The sequence below is a fragment of the Lipotes vexillifer genome, unplaced genomic scaffold (assembly GCF_000442215.2).
Source record: "Lipotes vexillifer unplaced genomic scaffold, Lipotes_vexillifer_v1.1 scaffold1533, whole genome shotgun sequence".
Taxonomy (NCBI): domain Eukaryota; kingdom Metazoa; phylum Chordata; class Mammalia; order Artiodactyla; family Lipotidae; genus Lipotes; species Lipotes vexillifer.
This window is the reverse complement of record NW_006778886.1, coordinates 498,964-511,670: the sequence shown is the minus strand read 5'-3', so window position 1 is coordinate 511,670 and position 12,707 is coordinate 498,964.

Genomic DNA, 12,707 nt, shown 5'->3' with positions numbered 1-12,707 from the left:
ATGTGTAACTTATGAAAATTTAAGATTCCAGCTGACTTCTGACTAGAACAGAAGAAAAAAAGAAATGTTCATCTTATAAAACAAGTTGTATATGCCATGCAACCTCTTCTTTATCCATTCATCTGTCGATGGACACTTAGGTTGCTTCTAACAAGGGCTATTCTATATCTAAAATGTCAAGGTCAAAAAGGACCAGAGTGGTACCTGGTCTCCCAGGCAACAGTACAATTGCACTAGGCAAATGTATAGGCTCTAGGGCGTCTTTGGGATGGCACCAATACAGATGCCTCTTTTCCACCTTCTAGATTCCTAATAGAATTATACAGAAAACAAAATGTGGACAAGTCTATATTCATAATGGGCACAAGTCAGAAGGTTTAATCCAATGCTGCCAGATGCTAACAGGCCTGGATTGGAGAAGGCACAGAAGACCAGTTCATGGCCTTCCTTCTGGAAAGGAAGTAAGTCAGTAAGGAAAGTCAGTAGGACAACCTGAAAGGACCAGACAAGAAGCAGGAGCTGGAGGTAAAGGGCTGCCTGTAAGGAACTTCTGGTGACATTAAGAGATGCTCTTAAGAGTAATTCTGTTGTTATCCAGCAAAATCGAAGCACGTATTCTAAGACCCAGCAATTCCTCTCCTAGGCATGTAACCTAGAGAAATTCTCGCACATGTATGCAAAAAAGCATGTACAGCGGTGCTTATAACAACTATATTTGCAAAGTCAAAAACTAGAAACAACCTAAATGACCATCAAGAGAACAATGATTAAATTGTTTGTAGTATATTCATGTAATGGAAGACGACATAGCCATGAAAATGAACAGAGTCACACGTATCCACATGGATGAATTTCACAAACAATGCTGAGCAAAAAATTGGCAAGTTTCAGGAAAACTGTTTATTCGATTAACATAAAACATTAAAATATGAAAAGCTGTATACCATTTTCCTTATACATATTTACCACTGTATTCTATATATTACTATACTGTCTTTAGTAAAAGAATAAGATGTAAATGGGAATAATAATTACCAAATTCAAGATAAGGGTACTTCTGGTGGGGGTGGGGAGGTGATAAGATAAGAAAGGATACAGGGAGTTTCAACTTATTGGTAATATTTATTTCTTAAACTGAGTGGTGGGTACACAGTTACTCACTATATTATTATTTAGAGCTTTTTGTTATTATTTATTTTATTATTATTTACAGCTTTATCTCTCTTTTAACATTTCACTGTAACTTCTAGAAAGGAATATTAAAAGAATCACGTAACTTTTTTGAGTATATTTTGCAAAGCACACAGTGCCTGCCATTATGGATCCTGAGCTATGGCCGCACACGATCTAGTTGTGGGTAAAACATGTGCAAAAATGCATAATACCCAAAGCTCACGAATATCAGGCTGTGTAGTATAAGGACTGAGAAGGGTTGCTCGTAAACCCTATAGCCAAGTCCTGGGAAAATAATTCCATAAAACCTTAACAGTAGACACAAGAAATGGAGAGAAAAAACCTCAATTTCCTTTCTAATGTTTTGAGGATTGGGGCCGGATTTATTTTTCCTCATCTAATGCCTTTAAGTGCCTCATTCCCATAAGCCAGATAAAATTTATGTTTAGAGAGGCAGGGCCTAGATATGACCAAATGAATGCTTCACCCTTGTGTGCCCATATACAAGGCTATAGGAACTCTGTCGTATTTCCAGAGTTTGACAATCTCATCCTGGGTGGGTTTAAGTATGCTTCGCAATACTCTATCCATTTTTCCATGTGTTAAATAAAGAACCAGGAGTTATTTTCTTACTCTCCTTGTTCAATACTTTTACACCTGCCTGAATGCAACTGTTATGTGAAAAGTCACACCAACATACGGGAAGTGGGGAAGGACACGATATGGGTACCCGGTACCCATCAAGAACTCACAAAATTAGTTACACAAACATTTATATTAACATAAATATCTCCTATACGTAATATAAAAACTTTAAGGGCCTCCATCTTCAAGGGAGCAAAAGAGTCAAGTGTATTCCCTGTTTTACCACAGGAGGAAAACTTGGTTAAGTGGCTTGACTCACATCACATGTCAGAACTTGATAACTTGATAACTTAAGAAAAGTATCTCACTTAGTTTGTGCAACAATTATATTATTAAGTTAAACTTTATTAATAGTTGTTATCATCACTTAATTATTCTCAGGAGCAGAATCCAAATGGAAAATCAAATTGCATATGTGGTTTCTGGCACATGGTCTCACCTCCATCAATGATATTGCGCCCTTACCCCAGTCCAGAATACAAAAATAAATCCATTTCTACTCTGTCTCCTTGGCCACAGGAGTCTCCAGTAGCAGTGTACAATATCAGCTCACCTTATTGAGAAAATGGTCACGGAGGCTCCTCTTCATGTATTTTGAATTTTTCCATCATTGAAGAAATATTCACTATACATAATTGTATGCTTTCTAATACTGCTTTCCTTCAAATTGGATTTTCCCCCCATGGATTTTAAGGCTATTTCCATTAGGGAAAAGTAAAAACAGTTGTAATTTCAGCAATTTTCCATTTTCCTCCTTGTGGGATAGCTCTACTCATTGTATTTGAAGGATAAATAACTAAATGATCTTGAAATATTTAATGTGAAAGAGTTGCCAAGATTTTCAACACAAGAAAGCATATCTAATATGCCACAAAAGGCAGCTTGAAAAACAGAACCCATTTTAATAGATACATAAACTCCTATTTAACTACTAGCACTTTCCATGTCTTTATTCCTGCCCTATAATGAGCCATTCCAGGTTTATTGGTATTCAACTTGGTTACTAGTGCCACTTAATATAATCCCACATGGTTAAGGCTTTGAGAAGTGTCACACACACATAAAAAGTAAATCAAACAGGAAAGGAAAGAATCAAAACGGTAATGTAACTAAGAGCCAATCTGGGGGTAAAACAGAGTAGTGTGCCGTCTTAGATTGCAGAGATTTAAACATGCCATGAAACTGCATCAAGCATCCTGCAGTGGGCCAAAGCAACACTTTTACATAACTTCACATATTTAAGAACTGCAGAAATCCAGAGAGCCGCATGTTTTTTCAACCGGTTCGGATAGTTACTATTCAATTCATCCGGTTTTCCATTGGCCTAACTCAGGTCCTATACATCTGAAGCTTTCCCTACCAAGAATCAAACTTTGAAGACTAAGACGATTTGAGGGAATGTATAATTTTTGTATTGTAGATTTACAATGAGAGTGTGATCCCCTCACTCCACATCAGACTCTATTCTTGGAAGAATGGTTTATAGCTCATCTCTGACCAAAGGATCCTCATATTGCATTTATTTAGAAAGCCAATCTTGGCCAAGTCCACAAGCATCAGGAGCTGTGATATCAGCTTCCCCAACTACTAAAAATAAGTCCCAGAAAAGGATGGAGAGGAAACCACATGTCACTTTGAATACTTATTAAAACAATATAAAGAGACTGGAAAACTCATCTGAGTTCTTGGTAATAAGATAGAACCCTTTTTGTAGGCTTGCTTTCTGAGAATCACTCCAGGGCATGACTAATAAAATAACGACTGACACAGCACTTCCTACGTACCAGGAATTGTTCTAAGTGCTTTACATGTATTAAATCACTTGGTTCTAATAAAAACTCTAGGAGGGGGCCTCCCTGGTGGCGCAGTGGTTGGGAGTCCGCCTGCCGATGCAGGGGATACGGGTTCGTGCCCCGGTCTGGGAGGATCCCACGTGCCGCGGAGCGGCTGGGCCCGTGGGCCATGGCCGCTGAGCTTGCGCGCCCGGCAACGGGAGAGGCCACGACGGTGAGGGGCCCACATATTGCAAAAAAAAAACAAAAAAACAAAAAAAAACAAAAAAACTCTAGGAGGTATATTCCACTAATATCTTCATTTTACATATGAAAAAACTGAGGCACAGAGAGGTTAGGTAATTTGTCCAAGGTTACACAGACAGTAAGTAGTAGAGTTGAGAGTCAAACTCAGAAAATCTGGCTCCAGAGTCTGTAAATTTCACTCTGACCTGCTGTGGTACAAAGCTAGGTATTGATCAAAATACAACCCAAAACTTTTAACCAAAAACAAAAGCATGAATTAAACAATCTTTTGATTATTTTTTGGTCATTCCACAACCTGTGAACTCATTTGTTCACTCAACACATATTTATTGAGGATCTACTTTGTGCCAGGCACTATTCTAAGAAATGGGGACAGAGAGGAAAAAAAAGAGTACTTTTAAGATGCTCAGAGACTACCTGGAAAGAGACAAAAGTGATAAAAGGAAGAGAGAGGGAAATCCAGGGTGCCGTGAAATAAAACACTTGCAACACATGTCCAGTGCTAGAACTAAATTGTCAAAATATATCCTAACCTTAAAAAAAAAAAGAAAGAAAGAAAAGAAAAAAATTTCTCTTCACTGATCTTTTCTAAAAATCGAAATACAGCCTTCCTATGTCCCATCCCCCCACTACTACCACCTCCAAGAGCGTAAGGTCGACGGCAGCCTTACTGAAAACGTTTTTCTTAGCATTGAGTTAGAATTCCAATATTACCCTTATAGTTTTCATATTTCCTTTGATATTCTAAAACCAGTGTGAAAGTTGACTTTAAAAATTATCCATTGCTAGCGAAGGTTTGTTATGCTAGCAGCTTCAGATAACGCAGGTGCTTGAAACCCAGCACAGGAGTCTAACCACTCTACAGGCCTTACCCAACATGAGTGAAATCCTTACCATTCGTGTGCCAACTCCCCAGCCTTGCAGTAAAGCAGTTCTTTGCAAAATGAGGTTGTGCAGCTCTCCAGGCTCTTTAGAAACCATTTGCAGTCTGCAGCCGGAGAGAAACCAAAATGGCCTGAACTAGGGGCAGGAAAGACAATTATCCTGGGAGGACAACTTGGGGGCTGGCTTTTCACAGCCAGAGACCGACTCTGCTTGAATTAAAGCCACGCCTTGTTTCAAACCCCGTCTACCTCCGGCTACCTGCTTGAGGATTCAGCTCAAAGTGAGACCAGAACGACTATCTTTCTGAAAGGATTAGGCCACAGCCTGAAGCTTCCTAGACTGATTTTGAAATCCACAGTTATTTCGAAGACAGCTTCTCACATCTGTTCTGCTTCCCTGCTCCACATGAAGCCCTAGATCTCCCTCCTCACCCTAAGGAGATTGCACCTGTCATGTACTAAATCATTTTAAGTCTCTTCCCTAGAATTAAATGCAGCTTCATTTGCTGTTTGGATTTTATAATTTTTAAACAGGAAGACAGAACAGCACACATAAGACAGATTGCTTCCTGCCCTCTCCTCCTGCCTTCCACTACTGTAGGGGCTTGAGCCATTTGTTGTTTTTTTTTTTGTCTCAATTTCCCTTTCTAGCAAATGACCATAGTGCCTATTCATGTCAGTTTATAAAGGACGCTGGTGTGCATTTTTAAAACTGTATCTGTTGGCTCTCTGTTTCTGAAATGTCTCTTTTTGAGTTTCTCCCACAGAAATTGGGATCAATTTTCATTTCTTTCTGCTCCGTTGCATCACCAGAAGTCTATATACCTTCCTGTGATTTGAAAAGTGCTGATCTGGCGGGCACCTCAGTTGACCGGTCATCAGGCCTGAGGCCTAATTTCTTTTCCTCCTCTGGCTCAGGCAGCTCTTACCTCACCTCTCCCTCTTCTCTCTAATTTTTTCAATTCATTCACCAATTATTCATCGATCACCTGTAATTCTGACAAATGTGGGATAGGTGTGAGTGAGCAACAGTGCACATGCTCGGTCTTTGCCCTCAAAGATTTTGCATTGAAGGGGAAGACAGGCAGGGAAACTTCCCACCAGTGACAGCCCCAGCCTGAACCTGGTTCACAGAGTAACCCTGACTTGAAGGAGCAAGTTCTTACCCAGCCATAGCCTTACCCCCATGCCCACTAGTAGCCTCACTCCAGGCCATGTGGGAGCAGGTCCCAGTCCCTGGAGATCAGACCCAGAAAGCAGAGCAAAGTGATTCCCCAGTCTCCTCCTCTAGCAGCCAGAACCACATGGCCCCCATCGACAACCGCTGATGGGAGAGCACTGGTCCTCTCTGTGTGGCTTCATTCTTATCTAGGAACTCGCCTTCCAGAGTCTTGGAGACCGAGTTGGCCGCTGTGTAGCCCGGTTCCCATAATCAGAAGCTTTCATGTAGACTTTTTCCGAAGCCCTTATTCTCATCATTTGCCTGGTAATAAAGGCTCAGTTATGGAGGGGGCTCACTCCAAGCCTCTACCCCTGGGGCTAAATCTGCACCCCTGAACCAAGCTCAGAGGGAAAGCAGTGTGCCACCTGGACAAGGGCATCCTGACTCTGTTGGGGCTTCCAAGCTCTTGCCAGTCCCACTGTGCCTGCCAACCACCTCTTTCATATGTACCCCCGCCTTTCTGCTGCACTGTGCTCTCCTGAGCCTTGAAGTTACTCTCCCAGAACTCCAAGTCCAGGTTGTTTTCCTGACACATACTCTTAGGAGAGATGGCTAGCACTTCAACTGGGCCTACTGTGTGCCTGGCACTCTCCTACAGTATGTGTGTGCATGTGAACATGCACATACATGCTTTTCAATCTTCACAACAAGCCTATAATCCAGGGCCTATTTTTCTGCCCATTCTATAGATTAAGAAACTGAGACATAGAAGTTACATGACGTGCCTAAGGTTATGCAGCTTGGAGTGGCAGAGCCAGCACTTGAAACCAGACGTTCTGGTTCCAGAGTCTGCACTCTTAACCTCTATGCTGGGACCCAAACTGCCTTCCCAAGGGAACATTACTTGCAGAAGATCAAATGCCATTACTAGACAAATTATTTAACAAATTCTACATAAACTCATATACTGTTGAGACACATCTCAATATTCTATTTAAAATTTTTCTATCTTCTGAAAAGAATCTGAAAAAGAACAGATATATAGATATATATGTATAACTAAATCACTTTGCTGCATACCTGAATCACTGTAAAACAACTATACTTCAATAAAAAAAATTTTGCTACCTTCTATGCAAATATTTTAAAAGCCTATACCATGCTCTGAAAAAATGCTGTTGTTCAAGCGTACTTCAATATCTTTTATCTTCATACATTATTTAAGAGAAATGATCTGAAAGGTCAGCGTGGTGGTAGTGTGGCTTAATGGAACGAGCCAAAATGCCTTCTCAGTGAGCTGCCCCTTCTTCTAGCAGGCACCAATGATGTGATCTTCTTAATCAGTCACTAACATGCTTTGAGCCCCTGTTCCACACTGCAAAATGGAGATGATAAGGAAAACTCTGCCTACCTGGTATTTTTGCTTTGAGGCTTACTAAGGCAACGTATATGAAAACACTATGTGAATGATAAAGCTTCATGTAAACAAACACAAATTCTCATTAAAGACAAAATGAAAAGACTAAAAAATGGAAAAGTATTTCTTGCTAATAAGAAAAAAGCCAATGACAAGGCTTCATGCTGAGAGACACAGGACCTAGGTCTTTGTTCTAGCATCTGCCAAGATACAAAAAGAAAACAGAGAGAGGAGAGAATAAATTATTTCAGAGAAACCTCTTGAGAAACTGGCTATGGGAGAAGCCTCATGGGAATGACTCTTAAGATGCGCAGCAGTCTGAAGTGCTGGAAGAGGGTCAGCCTTCTCTTGCAGGATCTTTGGTAGTTTCCTTCTTGGTGTTTCTTTTTGGACTACCAGCACTAGAGAACAGTGGGAAGAGGAGAAATCACCAGCACAAAGGAAGTTATTGGAGCAGTAATTTCCAATGTCAAAGAGCTTCAAACAGACTAGAAGGATGGGAAGAGAGATACCTTGGTGAAGCTAGTTTAAGACAACATTCCTGGAAAACCATAATGTTAAAACTGGAAGAAGAGACTAGGATTAAAAACAGTTATCTGGGAATTTATATTTTGTAAACATTACTTTAAATCATGAATGTGCTTCACCAGGAAGTCAACATCCAGATGATCCAGCCAGTAGGTCCAATAGAAGGAGACGGACCCAGCAAGTTTTCAGTCCTCAGGGTCTGGATATGTCTCATCTACTTCTGCATCCACAGTAACTAGCACAGTGCCTGCCATAGAGGAGGTTCCTATTATAAAAAAATCAAACGGACAGACAGAGTCAAGTCCAAGTCCTGACTTTTCCTAATCTTAACTAATCTTGTAACTTCACTTCTCTAAGCCTCAATTTCACCATCTGTAAAGTCAGGGAGTTAAAGAGTCTCTAAGCTCCCTTTAGTTTCCAAAATTCTGTAATTCTATTGTTTGCATTGGAAATCAGATACCTAGGAGAAAATTAAAACTCCCTGGGGCACTGGTCTTTTCAATCTAAGCCTAATAATTGTAAGTATAAGAGTTGGAAGGCTTAGCTTATGAATAAGGCCTAATGTACAAGATAGTCTGTTCACCTTTCCCTTTTGTCAAATACAAATGAAATTATCATTTCCTGGTGAAACAACTAGAAGAGGATATTTGAATGAGAATCACATCTATCATCACATACAAATAACTCAAAGCACAAACCCTACTTGGAATCAGCTCTTTGTAGGCAAATGTGGCTCTTCCTATAAATTCATTAACACCAGAAAGTATTTATAACTTGTCAAAACATCATGAACACAGCACTAAACATGAACAATACAAAATGAGCAGCATTAGATTAACCTTGGCCTATGAGAGTTTACAATGTAGGTCTTTCTAAATTACAGCATGAGATTAATGTGGTATTTGGGGGTCTTACTGACAAATTCAGAATGGCTATAAGCTATCCAATCAATTGTATGGTGACTGTCTATAGCAAGTTGAAAAAAGTTAGTGAACTGACATAGACCATTCCCCCAAAGTGCTAAATAAACAGGGATTAAAAGCAGAATTCAGGAAAAAGAGAAGCTGTTACTATCATTTCAAAATCAGGCAAGATGTATGTGATCCTTGCCCAGTGGGTTTTTGCCTGGATTAAATGAGCAAGAAAGATTGGGAGAGACGTACGATCAACCAACATTTTGAGTAAGAAGCAATACCCATGCTTTCCAGGCTCCCCAGAGCAGAATTACCATCCCTCCAGACCCCAAACAGAATTGTCTGTGGCACTGATCCTTCCGTGGCCTTCGCTCTGAACTGAGTAAGCACACAATTGAATTAGATCGCGCCATTAGAGAAACTGGTCCCCAGAGGAGAAAGCACGTTTTATGGTTTGCTGAACGATTCTGAGGCTTCGTATAAACCAAGCGCGGAGCCTGCCGAGCGCTGCGCTCCATCTATGAATTCCACACTAGATCAAGGGGTGATAAATACTCAGATAAACATTTATATTTTATGCCTCAACAATTTATCCTCTCTTCCTCTTATCACACTGTGTTGACCCAACTTACTCAGTGAAAACACACATTCAGCGAATAATTGTTTACCTCTGCTCACTCGGGCAGAGGAGTAAGAAGATTCTCCCCATTTGTTATCCTGGATACCTTCTCTCCCTCGCTATTGATTTTATGAAAGAGATCTTTTTTTAATTTGTCCTTCAAAAATGGTATTGACATAACTGTGCTTTGCCATTTTGCCTTACATATTGTACTGTAAACATGTGTGAGAGAGTTCATTTTCTCCCACGGGGGGAAAAAAAGAAAGCCTGATAAGGGGGCTAGACTAGCAACGCAGGGATCAGAAAAGAAGGCTCTCTCCTTGACAGTCTTTCCACCAAATCTCAAGGACCTTAGTAGAAAATCATGCCTCACCTCTTTGGTTCCCTTTCTCCACTTGTAAGCAAGGAAGTTGAAAGTAGCTAGTACTGGGCAAACAGATGAAGCTACATTTGTTATGTACGTTGTGATGACTAACTGAAAAACTCTATATAAAAGTCAGAAATAATAACATTGCTATTAGATTTGTGAACACCTTCACCACAGATGTATTACTCCATAACACTCATAAAAACAAGCAATGAGGTATTTGGGAGATATATGCATATCATTTTATAGGCAAATTTTTAGTTGATGTCAAGCCTTGTCATGAGTAGCTCTACCAAATTATAATTACTAGTACTTGGGAGATGTTTTTAAGTGTATCTAGTGGTTAAATGAGTTTAAGAGACAAACAAAATAAAGTCAGTGTGTCGTTGGAGGGAGAGGGAGTCCCGATGCTTTATTATGAAATTAAGAATTACATATCTGTGGGCTTCCCTGGTGGCGCAGTGGTTGAGAGTCCGCCTGCCGATGCAGGGGACACGGGTTCGTGCCCTGGTCCGGGAAGATCCCACGTGCCGCAGAGCGGCTGGGCCCGTGAGCCATGGCCGCTGAGCCTGCGTGTCCGGAGCCTGTGCTCCGCAACGGGAGAGGCCGCAACAGTGAGAGGCCCGCGGACCGCAAAAAAAAAAAAAAAAAAAAAAAAAAAAAAGAATTACATATCTGTATTCAAAGGGTTCCAATGAATATCTTACTTTTATGGTTTTTAATGTCAGCAGTTTTTATGGAGATGAAACTTGGTCTAGAATATTGCATTTCCTTGAAAATGTTAAAATCATGCCTCCAATACTAACTATGCATTTTGTTTTGTTTTTACTGTCCATCTTCTTACAAAGATAAAATGAGAATAGCTCATCACCGGTGAACCTCATTTTCTGCTAACTCAAACCTTTCCTGGTCCTCAGAAGCCCAGAGAGAACGCAAACATTGGCCTTTAGGAAACAGTTTACTTCTCGCTCTTGGAGTCTGCAGATGTATAGTCTAATTAAAAATACATATTTTCCCCTTTAGCTTCTGTTTGAATCTCTAGGTCTCAAACATGCCTCTACAGGGCACAGTGCATAAAGAAACCTAAAAGTACCTAGATGTAGATTGAAGAGCCCAACTAATCATGTCAGAGGCAACCATGTCCAACCCTACCATGAGGTGTGGACCCAAATTTTACCCTCAAAGAAGCCAAAAAAAGATAACATGTTTTTAAAAAAATACAGGTATAAATGTCATTATCAATCTCATTTCAAGTTTATCTTTCAAAGCTTCTCAAATTTTTGAACTTCAGTCTATGACTCTATTTATCATTTATTTATTATCCATAATCGACCAAGTATAAACAGAACCCTTTCCCAAAGCATTAGATAAATTGTTTGGGGGTGGAGGGAATTGTGGGGAGATATTTCTTGAGGCCATTGTAGTTGCACATCAAGAAATACTCAAGTTCCTCAAAACTGGCTTATACCATTTCAACACAATTTTTCATTCTTGTAGATAAAGAAAAATGATGCGCTTTCTTTTAGGTCACAAAGAATCTCACATTACTGGAGGTTTTTTATTTCTGCTCAGAATTGTTTTACTATTATTAACAAATACCATAATTATTAAATACTCACCAGCATTTGATGTTTAATCAGGGTTCCTGAATTCTATTTTGAGGGCTGAATTGTCCCCACCCTCCAAATTCATATGTTGACATCCTAACCCCTAGTATTACAGAATGTAACTGTATTTGGAGATAGGGCCTTTAAAGAGGTAATTAAGGTAAAACAGGGTCATTGGGGTGGGTCCTAATCCAATATGACTAGTGGCCTTATAAGAAGAGATTAGGACACAGACAGGCAGAAAGGGAAGACCATGCAAAGGCAAAGGGAGAAGACAGCCATCCACAAGCCAAGGAGAGAGGCCTCAGAATAAATCCAACCCTGTAAACATCTTGATCTTGGACTCCTAGCCTCTAGAATTGTGAGGAAATAAATTTCTGTTGTTTAAGCCACCCTATCTAGAGTACTTTGTTATGGCAGTTCCAGAAAATTAATACACACCCCTCCTCAATGAGCTTGAAAACTTACCCAACTTTTCAACAGAGGGTTGGTTTGGTGCCCTAAGCAAAGTCTACTTTACTAGTCCAAGGCTGTGCATAGTTATGGTCACTAGACCAGAAACAGACAATCTGGGGTCTGCCTGCTGACACTGACCCATCAGGAACTTTGCAGCCTGTCTATTCCATCCACGTCTGCCCCGTCACTTAACACCATCTCCAAAGGCAAGCCCCCATGGCCACGTTATCCTCTCAAAAGGCAGCAGCTTATTGTCCTTCATCTCCGTATTCCCAGGTAGTGGAGGAGTCACCACGTGGGTGGAAAGCAACGGATTCTTAACTGCCTTTCTCTCTTTCTTAACCTAAAACATCAAAGTTATAGCTTCGGGGGATTTGTTTTTCTTTCTTATTTTAAAATTTACTTTTATTTCTTTCCTATTTTCCTTTTTTTGGGAACAGGGACTGTTGTTTCGCAAAGACTTTTTCTTTGTATTAATTTGTATCCTCTTGAATCACCACTGAGCTCATGCATTTTCCAATAAGTAGGGTAGAAACTATTGTGAATCAGTTTGCCATTCTTTTATCCCCTACACGAGACACACAAGTGAATATTTATATAAAACTAAGCACAGCTCGTTGTGGTGGAGTCAGACTTGTTTGATTTCATTTTTTCTCTGGAGTTTCTCTTTAAGTATTCATGGTTTACTGGCATCTTTGCATCCTTTCCATCCTGGCTCAAATTTCACTTTCTTGGGCATTAGTGGTCCTTTTTATAATTGTCTTTAAATAAAACTTTCCACAAAAGACCAAATTAAAACCAGCTAAACAGCTAGGTACCACACTAGGGAAGGCCTCCCAGTGAGATGGCATGGAGCCATGTCTGCTTAAGGAAGACTGAGATAACTAGGCCTGGAA